Raw genomic sequence first — 16305 nt, forward strand, 5'->3', positions numbered from 1 at the left:
TGACAAAGCAAAGTAAAAAAGGCGGATTGTCTTCTCCACCCACACCATTGCCGTAGGTCATTTCATTTTCAAAGAAGAAATTTTGCTTTTCTTTCTCCCACCAAAGCCAAGCCAAAACCTCACCAAATCAACTTATTCCTTTAACCAAAATTCATTCTAAGATCAAGAACTAAAATAAGAGCCATATATTGAAAGAATTGAAGAAGAAAAGTTTAGGGTTCCATATACATCAAGCTTGAAAATCAAAGGTGAGCTTAGAAATGTGTAGATAATAGTATCTTCTCATTTCTTCATGCATGAATTTGAATTATAAAGATTTAATTTATAATTTATTCAATCCTTACCTAAGATATAAATTGACCTAGGTGAAGAAACATCAAAGGGAAAGGAGATAGCTAGAGATTAGAAGAGGAAAAGAAAGGAGGAATTCAAGAAAGGTTTGGTGTTTGTATGATTTTCTGTTTTCCTTTGATTCTGCTATGAATAAGTGAAATTAGGGGTTAATTTTACTTGCTGAAAATGTTGCTTTGATTGTATAAATATGTTATATGAATGTTAAAATGATGTTTGAAAGGCTTAGAGTAAAGAAATTTAACATGAGAGCTAAAAGTGTAAACCTGGCAGAATAGGTTGTAACAGGGCAGCTTGTGTTAACAACTTCATAACTTATTGTGTATTTATTTACCAAATGAAAGTTGAGACAAAGAACTAAAACTTTCATGATTGACCAAATTCGGAATCTGTAGGTAAGATGATGAAAATTGCAAGTGAACATAAACTGGACACAGTGGTAGTGCATCCGGAATAGAGTGTATTGCTTATACCATAACTAATTATGTACTCAGTAAAATTTGTTAAGACCAGTACCAAATGAATCTTAAGAAGTATACCTAAAACTTTGTAGAAGACACTTAAGCTTGAATTTGTATGAAAATGCATGAATCTGATATGTTTTGTAATACTATAAACAAGTACCAATACTAGACTGATTAAGACCTTATTGAGCAGTTTATAAAGAAAAATTCATAACTTAAACTAGAATGATCATATTTTTATGAATTATATCTTGTTGGAAAGATAAGATATAAATGTACATTTTTTATGAGAAACTGAAGTCAAATTGGAACTTTAAATTGCTTCAAAAGTTTATACAATATATGGCAGAATGCGGTTTTCTCAAATTCGAATGTTATGTTGATAAAGTTTTGCACTATTTGCCATGAGTTTCTCATCTTATGATTTATGTATTCTGGAAATGAATTCAAATAGCTTCAAATGATATGCATTTACACTGAATTAATGATACTTGGCCCTGGTAAACATAATAGGAGTCAAGGTTAGCTTAAGGGTATGGCATGCCATATAAACATACAGAGTTTGCAGTACTGCTACCGATACATGATATATATATATATTTGAGGTTACATATCAGGTACCTCAAAAGCACGGCCAAAAGCCCTGCTATCACAGTTTCGGCCTTTGAGCCTACCGTTCGGCACCCTGTGCCTACTGTTATAATTCCTTATCTACCTAGTCGATCCTACTATGTGTTTATAAGGGTTGAGAACTTAATTAAGATTGATACTCAATTTTGAGAACTTATCACTGAATGTTAACATGTCTGCATCTATTACATGCACTAAGCTATGGTGATTTGCTATAAATAGAAAATGTGCAATAAAGGAAAAAGAAGATGTTTTTATCGATATGAAGGAAATTCTTGTCGTGCACAAGGATACATATGGCACTCATATTTTATACTTAGAAGTTGACAAGTATACTTTGTATCATGTTAACAACATTTGACTAGCTTGTAATTGTTTACCTGATTATTTGTATACGTGAACTTGTTTGCTCTATTTTGTTATTTGTTTGCTATCACCCACTGAGCATTAGCTCAGCGTGTTGATTTTTACCTCACGCAGGTTGTAGATAAAGTAGGCACGCGAAGTTCATCAGAGGTCTACATCAGATATCAAGGCCATTATCATAGCTGGTTGTTTTGAGTCTCTGAGTCATAGTACAGTTATATTTTTTTTTGGCATGTACATATTAAATAGAGTGAGTTATGAAGGTTATGTAAATCAAAGAATAGTAAGATGTCAAATAATAGTTGATAATTTTGCATGTGTTTTTCATATATGCTACAGGTTGAAATGTTAATGGAACAGATGAGACTCTGTTAAAATTTTGATTTAAAATCTTACATTTACCTTAATCGCTTTATAAAATTTACTTGGACTATCTAAAACTTAGTATTTACAGATAAAAGAAATTGTTTAGTCTTGATATGTCTAAAAGGTATAGTTTGTGACAGACCTTGCTTTATCTACACTTGATAGGGTAAGGGGTGTTACACTTTTCATATACCAAGCTCGACCTGTGCATTCAACATAAACTGTATACATATAACACACACTAGAGCCCTCATCAAATGCTCTAGTATGGTCAACATCACATTGACTCGCGGTTGTCGAAGCCGGTCAAAAGTAACCTTTCTGGTTATCAACAATTTTACAACTGTAGATAGTAGTGAAAGGATCGTTGAGAACTTACCTATTTTCCTTATCAAGACCAAGAGAATTAACTGAAACAAAAATAAACTGAAAGAGAAATAAACTGAAACGAGATAAACGGAAAGCAAAACAAATTGAAAGCTAAATAAACTGAAAGAGAAATAAACGAAAAGCAAAATAAACTGAAAGCGAAATAAACTAAAAGCAAAATAAACTGAAAGTAAAACAAACTGAAACGAGATAAAATTGAAACCAACTAAACTGAAAGTAAAATGGGGGGGGTTTGAGATTGATTTAACTGATCTAAAACTGAAAGCAATAAAGTAAAGCAAATAATAAAAATAAAGAGAAATCAATAATAAGAAAGATCTAGTTAAAGAATTGAATCCACTTCAGTTGTTGGGATTGATCATTGAAACTTATGTTCTTTTGATTGATTCAATAGATTAGTTATGGAGATGGAAAACGCTTCTTACCACCATGTCTCTCCTTATGATTAAATCAATTAGGGAACGTCCTCTAATTAATTACTAATTAACAGATTGCCAAGGAACGTCCTTGGGCCTTAGGCATCAAACAATTGTTAATTGCATGAAGAAAGAGAGAGATCCAATCCTAACTACTCAAACACATGAGATGTTGCTAGATCATACAATTCCTTAGTTGTTACACCAAGTGTTCTTATGTTTGAACAATTCAAGCAATTACGGACTTAAAATTATCCAAACTAATAGTTAATTACCTTGCAATCAAGAATCAAGCGGCCAAATTGATCAAAACAATAAAGTAATAATAGATTTCAAGCATGAACTGTATGAATATTGAATAACCAAAAGACAAACAATGTGTGTTCAGATCTCACAATCCATAAAACAACCTTAGTTTCCACCAATCTTCAACTAGAATAAAAGGTTTCAGCCACTATGGCTGAAACAAAAAAAAAATAAAAGAAAGGAAGAAGAAGAGATGGTGTCACTTGCAATCCCGTAGGTGTGTCCAAGACTGTCTTGAAAAAGCATGGGGAGGCTCCTTATGTCTCTTTTTATAGTTGAAAGTGCTGCCCTAGAGGTACTTGTTGTCCAAGATGTGCCTAAAAAGGAAAGATTCGCGTTGCAAAATTATTTGGAAGGAAAGAAGCGTGCACATCTTCTTCAGAGGGAAAGTGGCGCGCGGATTGGCTTTTAGGAGGCAGGTGAGCGCGCGGTCATTGAATGCAGAAGGGAAAGTGAATCTGTCTAGTCTTTCCTTTTTAGGTAGAGCCTTTGTTTAAATTTTGAATGCTGAATGCTGAAGAGGCAAGTGCGTCTTCTTGAGATCTTGCTGCCTAAATAGGAATATATGACTGCTGCAGTGTGTGCACATCTTTGAACAAGGAAAGAAAGATCTGCAATTTGAATTTCAAATAATCTTCTGACTGAGCTTTCCTTATTTGCTTTTGCTTCTGCACTTTCCTTATTTGAAAACTTTCCTTTTCTGAAAACTTTCCTTATTTGAAAACTTTTCTTTTTTGGCACTTTCCATATTTGACACTTTTTAGCAGTTTTAAAAGCATTTTCTCCGGATTGTCTTTTTACACCTAATATCTGCAAAACATGATTAAAACCACAAAATTAGATAGAAAAGATGTAAATAAACATCAAGAACATAATGATAAAATGGACTAAAATATGCTCTATCAAATACCCCCACACCTAGCCTTTTGCTTGTCCTCAAGCAAATAAACATTATCAAACAAGCTTTCTTTGCTACTTGATCCTTATTTCCACTTAAGCTCTTACTCAAGACACCTATTTTGAATCATTGCAGTGAAGAATATATGCATCAAGATTACTCACCTTCTTTCCTTGTTCCATTTACTTACCATGGCTAGGATTTGTTTTACTCAAGAGAGAGATTATACATGCACATGTTCTGTTCAGTTAAGACTTTTTCTAGCTTTCAGCGTGATTTGCCCTTACCTTGAAGTACTATATTCAGCTTTTTACACTTAAGTTTTGCTTGAAAAAGTCACCAACCTTTTGACGTGAAGGTACATATTGGTGATACCCACCCCTAGTTACTCAGTTGGTCACCTGTCCAAGTGGCTACTAGCTCTGTTCATAGTCTTTCAACCATTGGAACAGTTTTCAATTGTGCTTATGAAGTCTAAGCCTTTGCTGAATTTCTTTAATCAATGCATTGGACAAATCAACACCAATTGCTAAATCAAGTCATTTTTTAAGTTCATTCACACAAATTTCAATTCATTCTCTCTAATGAGTGTCATCAATACATTTTTCACCATGGCAATTCAAAAGGCAATTCTCAAACATGAATATAACTCACTGCAATTGATTCAACACAAGTTTAAAGAGTCATCACATCAATTGGATCATGGAAAGAAAAACTCATCCAACATAGTTCATCTGTTTGAGTAGAGCAAATTAAAAAGAAGAAGAAGGTTGTGGTTGTGTGTGTTATTGAAAGCATAAATGAAAACAAACTAAAAGAAAAAAAATTCGCATAAATTGAAAGGAAAAGAAAGAAAAATCGCAAACTAAAAGGAAAAAAAGGAATAAAAATTACGCAAAAACTGAAAGAAGAAGAAGAAAAGATTCAGAGATATGCATCCCCACACCTAAATCATGCATTGTCCTTGTATAGGAAATATTAAAATGCAAAAGAAACTGAGTACTCCCCTGGGTGTGGTGTGCATGGTGCGATCCACTTGATCAAGGCTCAAGTAATTGGGGAAGGGAAAAGAGTCCCAACTGCATTGAGTAGAAAGTGTAGCACTCCTTTTGATTTGGTCATGAACCATCCTATTTCTTCCATATACTCATGAAGTAACATGATTAGCTTTTCCTCTTTCAGATGAGGTGTGCCTCTAGCCCTTATGTTTGCATTTTTGAGATGATTGGGAAGCACTTTGAACTCCAATTTATGTTTCTCCATGTGTAGCTGTAAATTGGTACTAAAATCTGGCAAAACAAACTCTACCTTATCCGGAAGTTTGGGCAAGCATTGATCCACATGCTCCTTTGGTTTAGGCACTTGGAATTCTATGTGTTCCTTGTGAGTATGGGCTGTTTGCACTGGCTGAATGATGAGACTGGTTTCAGTTTTCTCCTTTTGCGCAAGGTTTGTCTGCAAGGGAAGACTGGAAGGAGTTTCAGGCGATGGAAACTGAAGAGGTGCTTGCAGGACTGTCCTGCGATCCAAGCTGAGGTGGTTCGGTTGGAGTTCCTTTTGACTACGCAAGATTGATCTGAATAGGTGCGATTGGCTCTCCCTTGTTTTGCGTATGGTTGCAGTCCACCTGTTGGATGCAACAGTCAGTTTCTTTTAGTTCTGGCTCTTTTTGGGTCTCTTCCCTGCAAAAATCATTGTTTAGCATATCATCTTGATCTATATAAAAATTTTCTTGGCTCATACAATCAATGATATCTAAACTTTCTGTTTGATCAGTTTGTTTAGGCAAACAATTTTCTGGTTGTTTTTCTTCAGCAGCTTGTTCTTGTACTTGTGAACTTTCATCATCATCCTCCACATCTTGAAACTCTTGCTCTCTTCTCAACATGATTGAGGTGGCCAATTGTCCCATCTGTGTTTGGAGGTTTTGCACAGAAATTGCCAATGTCTCCACCATCTTCTCAAGGTGTTGGTTGGAACTTGGAGGTGCTGGTTGGGCTTAATATTCTTGATAATTTTGGTAATTGTTAGCTCCAGCATAGCCGTAATTTGGATGGTCTCCCCAATTTGAATTGTATGTGTCATGGTAGGGATCATGTCTTGGCTGTTCATAGAATCCTCCAAATGCATGCCTAGGCTGACTATTGAATCTTCCATATGCATGTCTAGGCTGGTCATACCCATAACGTGTAGGACATTGATCAGTTGGGTGTCCTACATATGAACAGATCCCACATGGTCTTGGTGGATGAAATTGTTGAGCTCGACCTATAGCGCATCTATTCACAAGAGAGATCAGTTCAGAAGGATGAAAAAAAAGATCAGATGTACTTACCTCATCCATGATTCAGATCTGCGATGTGACTGTAGCTTTGGTGAGATGTTCGGCGGTTGAATGAGTATGAGGTTCGGCAGCCGAATGATGATGAGGTTCGGTGGCCGAATGGTGAATAGAAGGAGTGTGGTGCGATTGGAGTGTTTAAGAAGTGTGGTCTGCGATGGAGTGCTTTTTTTATGTTCAGATTCGCGATAGGGTGTTCTTCGGGTTACAGATCAGGTCCTGAAAGAAAAATAAATGAGTTAAATCAATTCCTCGGCAACGGCGCCAATTTTTGACTCGTAGTTGTCGAAGCCGGTCAAAAATAACCTTTCTGGTTATCAACAATTTTACAACTGTAGATAGTGGTGAAAGAATCGAATCCACAGGGAATTGAGAACTTACCTATTTTCCTTATCAAGACCAAGAGAATTAACTGAAAGAGAAATAAACTGAAACGAGATAAACGGAAAGCAAAACAAACTGAAAGCAAAATAAACTGAAAGAGAAATAAACTGAAACGAGATAAACGGAAAGCAAAACAAACTGAAAGCAAAATAAACTGAAAGAGAAATAAACGGAAAGCAAAATAAACTGAAAGCAAAATAAACTAAAAGCAAAACAAACTAAAACGAGATAAAACTGAAATCAACTAAACTGAAAGTAAAATGGGGGGTTTGAGATTGATTTAACTAAAAACCAAACAATAAAACCATAAAAACCATTTTGTAAAAACATATTTTACCTTTCCAGAGGTTCCGGTATCCGAGATTCCGGATTCCAACGGAGATTCCGTTGGAAGGTTGGAATTCCGACGCCGGAGTCTAGCCGGGTATTACAGAGGGCTTGGTTCAACAGCCTAGAAGCGAGGAGCATTAAAATTTTCGGGGACCTTGCCAACACTTTTATCAGCTGGTTCATAGCAGAGTCCCGGCTGAGAGGAAGACCAGTTATTTAGAAATGGTCCGGCAAAAGAAAAATGAATCATTAAGGGAGTATGTGGCCCGTTTCAACATAGAGGCTTTGCAGATCTCTAAGTTGGATGAGAGTCGGGCCGTGGAAGCCATGCAGAAAGGGACCACATCCCTAGAGTTTTTCGGGTCGCTGTGTAGAAAGCCACCCACTACCATGGCAGAACTAATGAAGAGAGCGGAGAAGTACATAAGGCAAGATGACGCCTTAACCACCAGCAGGTTCGCCAGGGAGGCCGGGGACAGGGAAAACCACTGGAAGAAAGGAGGCCGAATAGACAAGAGAGGCGACAGAATAAGGGTCTGAGGCGAGCCTTAGGATAGGAGAGATCAGAGGGGATACTGTTAGGAAACCAACAGATTACTGCAACCCAAAACACGCAGCGGAAAATAAAAAAATCTCTATTTCCCTACCAGGATCTAAGTGCTTCGTTTATTTCGAAAAGAAGGATACGAGACTAACCTGTTAGACTCGCCAAGAAAATGCAATCCCGGACTCAAGGTGCTGCTTTTTCAATGAACACCCTCAATGGTATCCACACAAACGTCTTTTATCCTTCTAGAGTGCTAGCTCTCTCAAAGATGGATAAGCTATGTGCTTTTCCAATCTGCAGCTCAAAAAGATTTTTCTAAAAAACATTAACCCCCACGTTCGCAGCAGGAGTTTTATACGTTTTAAGTCTTTTTGTTTTTTTACAATTCTTTTCGTAAAAGAGTTGTGTTTATCACCCACTATCACAATCTTACAGATACTCAAATATCTTATGTGATAGAGTTATGTTCATCACCAACTATCACAATCTCGCAGATACTCAAATATCTTATGTGATAGAGTTGTGTTCATAACCAACTATCACAATCTCGCAGATACTCAAATATCTTATGTGATAGAGTTGTGTTCATGACCAACTATCACAATCTCGTAGATACTCAAATATCTGTGATAGAGTCCTTTATCTGTAACAATTACAGATAAACTGTTGATAGAGCATATTTTAGTCCATTTTATCATTATGTGCTTAATGTTTATTTGCATCTTTTCTGCCTAATTTTGTGGTTTTAATCATGTTTTGTAGATATTAGGTGTAAAAAGATAATCTGGAGAAAATGCTCTTAAAACTGCCAAAAAGTCCCAAATATAGAAAGTGCCAAAAAAGGAAAGTTTTCAAATAAGGAAGGTTTTCAGAAAAGAAAAGTTTTCAAATAAGGAAAGTGCAGAGGCAAAAGCAAATAAGGAAAGCTCAGTCAGAAGATTATTTAAAATTCAAATCACAGATCTTTCTTTCATTGTTCAAAGATGTGCACACACTGCAGCAGTCATATCTTCCTATTTAGGCAGCAAGATTTCATGAAGACGCACTTGCCTCTTCCGCGTTCAGCATTCAAAATTCAAACGAAGGCTCCACCTAAAAAGAAAAGACTAGACAGATTCACTTTCCCTTCTGCATTCAATGACCGTGTGCCCACCTGCCTCCTGCAATCCAATCCGTGCGCCACTTTCCCTCTGAAGAGCATGTGCACGCCTCTTTCCTTCTGAATAATTTTGCAATGCGAATCTTTCCTTTTCAGCCACAACTTGGACAGCAAGTACCTCTAGGGCAGCAAGGTCAGCCTCTAATTCTATTTAAGAAGCACTTGACCAGCCGAATACATCTTCTGAACACCTTTGGAATGCCTCACCTCTTTGGATCAAGCCAAGGCTGATGCCACCTTCATCTTCTTCTTCTACCTTTCTCTTTTCTTTTATTTTTGGTTTTGGTTCAGCCATGAGTGGCTGAAATCTTTTAATCTAGTTGAAGATTGGTTGAAACTAAGGTTGTTTTATGGATTGTGAGATCTGAACACACATTGTTTGTCTTTTGGTTATTCTATATTCATACAATTCATGCATGAAATCTATTATTACTTTGTTGTTTGATCAAATTGGCCACTTGATTATTGATTACAAGGTAATATATTGTTAGTTTGGATAATTTTAAGTTCGTGATTGCTTTGATTATTCAAACATAAGAACACTTGGTGTAACAACTAAGAAATTGTATGATCTAGCAACATCTCATGCGTTTGAGTAGCTAGGATTGGATCTCTCTCTTTCTTCATGCAGTTAACAATTGTTTGATGCCTAAAACCCAAGGACGTTCCTTGGCAATCTATTAATTAGTAATTAATTAGAAGACGTTCCCTAATTGGTTTAATCATAAAGAGAGATATGGTGGTGATAAGCGTTTTCCATCTCCATAACTAATCTATTGAATCAATCAAAAGAACATAAGTTTCAATGATCAATCCAAACAACTAAAGTGGATCCAACTCCTCAACTAGACCTTTCTCATATTTGATTTACCTTTTATTTTATTATTCGCTTTCAGTTAATTGCTTTCAATAGTTTGCTAATCAAATCAATCTCAAACCCCCCATTTTACTTTAACTGCAATTTATTTTATTCTGCTTTCAGTTGCATGCTTTCAGTTTCTCATCCGTTTAATTCTCTTGGGCTTGTTAAGAAAAATAGATAAGTTTTCAATTCTCTGTGGATATGATCCTTTGCCACTATCTACAGTATTAATATTGTTGATAACTGGAAAGGTTATTTTTGACCAGCTTTGACAACCGCGAGTCAAAAATTGGCTCCGTTGCCGGGGAATTGATTTAACTAATCTGTTTTTTTTCTTTCATGACCAGATTTGAACGTAGGGACACTCTGCCTTACGATCCAAAAATTGAACGTACCATCAGGAGACTAGGAAAGCAAGCAATTCGGCCTGAAGAACCAACTGAAGCCGAACCTGCGCCTGAAGACCACTTCTGCGCAGAACCTTCATCTGAAACAAGTCCAACGCACCACTCAGTTCCTGAAATGGCTGAAAACGTGGCACAAACTGCTGTCCACAATGAACATGCTGTCCGTGAGGAAATTATACACCAAAATCCAGCCATGAGAGCTCCAATGCCAAGAGAAAGGACCATGAGAGAGTTGGCAACACCTGTAGGTGATCAAGCACCACTTTGCATCACCTGTAGGTGATCAAGCACCACTTTGCATCACCTATCCACCTCTGACAGTTCCCTTTGAACTAAAAACAGGTTTGATTCATCTTCTGCCTAAATTTAGAGGTCTTGAGAATGAAAATCCATACAAGTACTTAAAGCAATTTAACGTTGTTTATTCAACTATGAGGCCGCAAGGCATAACTGAAGTCTATGTTAAGTTAAGAGCTTTTCCTTTTTCACTAGATGATTATGCTAAGGATTGGTTGTTTTATTTGCCACCTGGATCTATTACTTCTTGGGATGACATGGTAGTAGCTTTCTTGAATAAATACTTCCCAACTTCTAAAGCCATTGGTATAAGAAGAGAGATCAGTAGCATAAGACAAAAGCCATCTGAGGATTTATATGATTATTGGGAAAGGTTTAAAAGATTGTGTACATGTTGTTCTCAACATGATATTTCTGATAAGGCACTCATAGAATTCTTCTATGGAGAATTGCTTTCATCAGAAAGGAGATTCATTGATGTAGCCTGTGGAGGATCCATTGCAGACAAGACACCTAGGGAAATGAGACAGCTAATCTCCACCCTTGCAGCCTCATCTAGGCAATATGGAGAAGAAAAGCAATTGCAGAGAGAAGCCAATGAGGTAAGTACATCTAATCTTTCCTCTCAAATTTCTGCACTAACCTCTGCCATGACAAATTTGTTCATAGGCCAACCTCAACAAGCCCAGCCAACTAGGCCATGTGGGATTTGTGCATATGTAGGACATCCAACTTATCAATGCCCTACACTGCAAGAGGATAGCCAGCAAGTGAACGCCATTGGAGGATACAACAACCATGTAAGGCATGATCCATTTTCTAATACTTATAATCCAGGTTGGAGAGACCACCCCAATTTCAGCTATGGGAGAGCTAACAACTATCAGAGCTACCAAAGAAATCAAGCACAACCAGCACCTCCAAGTTCCAATAATACTCTTGATGAGGTAGTAAAGACTTTGCAAAGCCTCCAACAGCAAGTGGGACAAATGGCCTTCTCCATAAGCAAGCTGGAATCCCAAGGTAAGCTCCCTTCTCAAACTGAAACTAATCCAAGACAGAATGTGAGTGCCATTACTTTGAGAAGTGGAAAAGAGCTTCAAGATTCCAGATATGAGGAAGAGAAGCAAGTTGCACAAGAGCCTGCGCAAACTTAGACCACCCCTGTGCAAACTGAAACCATTCCTGCGCACCACCTCCCTGAGCCAACTAACCAAACTCCATCTGAAACACCTCCTGCGCAGAAGACTGATCACCAGGTACGCTTTCAGATTCCACCTCCTTTTCCAAAGAGATTTGAAAGAAAGCAAAAAGAAAAAGAAGAAAAGGAGATCCTTGAGACTTTCAGGAAAGTGGAAATCAACATACCTCTGCTAGATGCTGTTAAGCAGATTCCCAGGTACGCAAAATTTCTGAAAGAACTGTGTACCAATAGAAGAAAGCTTGCTGAGAGAGAGAAAGTAAGTGTAGGTGAAGTAGTTACTGCTGTTATTAAGAGAGAGCTCCCTACTAAATGCAAAGATAAAGGCATGTTTGCAATTTCTTGTAAAATAGGGAATGTTGGGATTAAGAAAGCTATGTGTGATCTTGGTGCATCCATAAATATTATGCCTCTTTCCATTTATAATTCTTTGAATGCATGTGCACTGAAAGACACAAGAGTAGTGATTCAACTAGCTGATAGATCTGTGGTATATCCCATAGGTGTTCTAGAAGATGTTTTAGTTCAAGTAGATGAACTTGTCTTTCCTGCAGATTTTTATGTCATTGATACTAAGGAAGACAGTTGCAATACTAGTTCTGACATCCTTCTTGGACGTCCTTTCTTGAGTACTGCTAGGACTAAGATTGATGTGCATGATGGTACATTGACTATGGAGTTTGAAGGGGAAGTCATTAAATTTAATGTCTATAATGCTATGAAATATCCACATGATATGTCCCCTGTTTATGATCTTGATATTGTTGACTGCTTGAGCTAGGAGATTTTTAATAAAAATCAAGATGATATTCTGAACAATGATTTTTGCAAGGATACTGACCAGGTACAGATAAAGAGTCAGAAAGAGCCAAAACTGAAGGAAACAGTCTGCAGCATCCAACAGGTGAACTGCAGACAAACACAGGAAGTACAAAAACCAGTTGCACCACTTCAGAATGGTGCGCAGACCATTCCTACACAGGTAGAGGCACCTAAAAGCCTTTCAGGTGCACCTCTTCAGCTTCCAATGCAGATCAGTCCTCTTCCGCCTCCCTTTCAGTCAGATCTTGCGCAGAAGGATGTTCCTGAAACCAGTTCTGCCAGACAGTCAACTCAGACACCCTTGCAACACCTTTCAGAATCTAAAGAATGTGAGAATGGCCTCTTTGAACGGATCTTCCAGGCCCAATCTGATGAGCCATGGTAGGCAGATATGGTGAACTACTTAGCCACAGGTAATTTACCTTCTGATATGCCAAAGCACACCAAGAATAAGATAAAGAAAGATGCCAAGTACTATGTTTGGGATGAGCCATATTTGTGGAAACATTGTGCTGACCAGATGATAAGGAGATGTATTCCAGACCAAAAAATAGCTTCTGTGCTCACTTTTTGTCATTCATATAGTTGTGGTGGACACTTTGGTCCAAGAAAGACAGCACATAAAATACTTGAAAGTGGCCTGTTTTGGCCCACCATTTTTCGAGATGCTTTTCTGTTTTGCAGATCATGTGCTAGGTGTCAACAGACTGGAAACCTGAGCAACAGAAATCAAATGCCACAGAACCCCATCATGGCCTATGAAGTATTTGATGTGTGGGACATAGACTTCATGGGCCCATTCCCACCATCCTTTGGATACACTTACATCATCCTTGCAGTGGATTATGTGTCTAAATGGGTGGAAGCTAGAGCAATAAAGACTAATGATGCAAAAGCAGTAGTAGACTTTGTAAAGACCAACATCTTTGCCAGACATGGAGTACCAAAAGCAATCATCAGTGACAGAGGGACCAATTTTTGCAATAAGGTAGTGGAAAGTCTTCTCAGAAAGCACAATGTGATCCATAGAACATCCACAGCCTACCACCCTCAGACAAATGGGCAAGCTGAAGTGTCCAACAGAGAAATCAAGGCCATCCTATAGAAGACAGTATTCCCCAACCGAAAGGACTGGAGTGCACGTTTGGAAGATGCTTTATGGGCCTACAGGACAGCCTACAAAACTCCCATAGGTATGTCTCCTTACAGATTGGTCTATGGAAAAGCTTGTCACCTTTTAGTTGAACTTGAACACAAGGCATATTGGGCCGTAAAGAATTGCAACATGGACCTTAAAGAAGCTGGACAACATCGCAATTTCCAACTGCAAGAGCTAGAGGAAATAAGACGAGATGCATATGAGAATTCTTGAAACTACAAAGCAAAAACCAAAGCCTCCCATGACAGTCAGCTTTCAAGAAAACAATTTGAGGTTCGTGATAAAGTCTTACTCTTTGACTCTCGTTTAAAATTGTTTCTAGAAAAGCTTCGGTCTAGGTGGATTGGACCATTCATGGTAGAGCATGCCTATCCCCATGGAGCTGTAGACATTCGCAGCATAGAGACAGGAAAAATCTTCAAGGTGAATGGCCATCGCCTGAAACCTTTCTATGAAGGATTTGCAGTGCAAGTAGTGGAAGAAATTCCACTACACCATCCATCTCATTCTGCCTAAGTAGTCACACCATGCACACCACACCACAGGGGAGCACTCAGTTTCCTTTCCTCTTTTATTTTTCTTATAAATTGAGGACAATGCATGATTTAGGTGTGGGGGTGCATATTACTTCTTTTCTTTCTTCTTTTCCTTTCAGTTTTTACGCAATCTCCCTTTCAGTTTGTTTTCTTTTTCCTTTCAGTTTTCTGCGATTTTTCTCCCCTTTTTGTTTCAGTTTATGCGATTTTTCTTTTCAGTTTTTTCTTTCAGTTTGTTTTCGTTTATGCTTTCAATAACACACACAACCACAATCTTCTTTTTGATTTGCTCTACTCAAACTGATAAACTATGTTGGATGAGCTTTTCTTTCCATGACCCCATTGATGTAATGACTCTTTAAACTTATGTTGAATCAATTGCAGTGAGTTATATTCATGTTTGAGAATTACCTTTTTAATTGAATCTTTGAGCTTGCCATGGTGAAAAATGTATTGATGACACTCATTAGAGAGAATGAATTGAAAATTATGTGAATTGAAAATTGTGTGAATGAACTTAACATGACTTGTTTTAGCAATTGGTGTTGATTTGCCCAATGCATTGATTAAAGAAATTCGGCAATGGCCTAGACTTCATAAGCACAATTGAAAATTGTTCCAATGGTTGAAAGACTATGAACAGAGCTAGTAGCCATTTGGATAGGTGACCAACTAAGTAACTGGGGGTGGGTATCACCAATATGTACCTTCACATCAAAAGGTTGGTGACTTTTTCAAGCAAAACTTATGTGCAAAAGGCTGAATATAGTACTTCAAGGTAAGGGCAAATCACTTTGAAAGCTAGAAAAAGTCTTAACAAAACAGAACATGTGCATGTATGATCTCTCCTTTGAGGAAAACAAATCCTAGCCATGGTAAGAAAAGGGAAACAAGGAAAGAAGGTGAGTAATCTTCATGCATATATTCTTCACTGCAATGATTCAAAATAGGTGTCTTGAGTAAAAGCTTAAGTGGAAATAAGATTCAAGTAGCAAAGAAAGCTTGTTTAACTAAGTTTATTTGCTTAAGGACAAGCAAAAGGCTAGGAGTGGGGGTATTTGATAGAGCATATTTTAGTCCATTTTATCATTATGTTCTTGATGTTTATTTGCATCTTTTCTGCCTAATTTTGTGGTTTTAATCATGTTTTGCAGATATTAGGTGTAAAGAGACAATATGGAGAAAATGCTCTTAAAACTGCCAAAAAGTGTCAAATATGAAAAGTGCCAAAAAAGAAAAGTTTTCAAATAAGGAAAGTTTTCAGAAAAGGAATGTTTTCAAATAAGGAAAGTGCAGAAGCAAAACCAAATAAGGAAAGCTCAGTCAGAAGATTATTTAAAATTCAAATCGCAGATCTTTTTTCCTTGTTCAAAGATGTGCACACACTGCAGCAGTCATATCTTCTTATTTAGGCAACAAGATTTCATGAAGACGCACTTGCCTCTTTCGCATTCAGCATTCAAAATTCAAACGAAGGCTCAACCTAAAAAGGAAAGACTAGACAGATTCACTTTCCCTTCTGCATTCAATGACCGCTCGCCCACCTGCCTCCTGCAATCCAATCCGCGCGCCACTTTCCCTCTGAAGAGTATGTGCACGCCTCTTTCTTTCTGAATAATTTTGCAACGCGAATCTTTCCTTTTCAAACACAACTTGGGCAGCAAGTACCTCTAGGGCAGTAAGGTCAGCCTCTAATTCTATTTAAGAAGCACTTGACCAGCCGAATACATCTTCTGAACACCTTTGGAATGCCTCACCTCTTCGGATCAAGCCAAGGCCGACGCCACCTTCATCTTCTTCTTCTACCTTTCTCTTTCCTTTTATTTTTGGTTTTGGTTCAGCCATGAGTGGCTAAAACCTTTTAATCTAGTTGAAGATTGATTGAAACTAAGGTTGTTTTATGGATTGTGAGATCTAAACACACATTGTTTGTCTTTTGGTTATTCAATATTCATACAATTCATGCTTGAAATCTATTATTACTTTGTTGTTTGATCAAATTGGCCACTTGATTATTGATTGTAAGGTAATATATTGTTAGTTTGGATAATTTTAAGTCCGAAATTGCTTTGA

The sequence above is a fragment of the Manihot esculenta genome, chromosome 2 (assembly GCF_001659605.2).
Source record: "Manihot esculenta cultivar AM560-2 chromosome 2, M.esculenta_v8, whole genome shotgun sequence".
Classification (NCBI taxonomy): domain Eukaryota; kingdom Viridiplantae; phylum Streptophyta; class Magnoliopsida; order Malpighiales; family Euphorbiaceae; genus Manihot; species Manihot esculenta.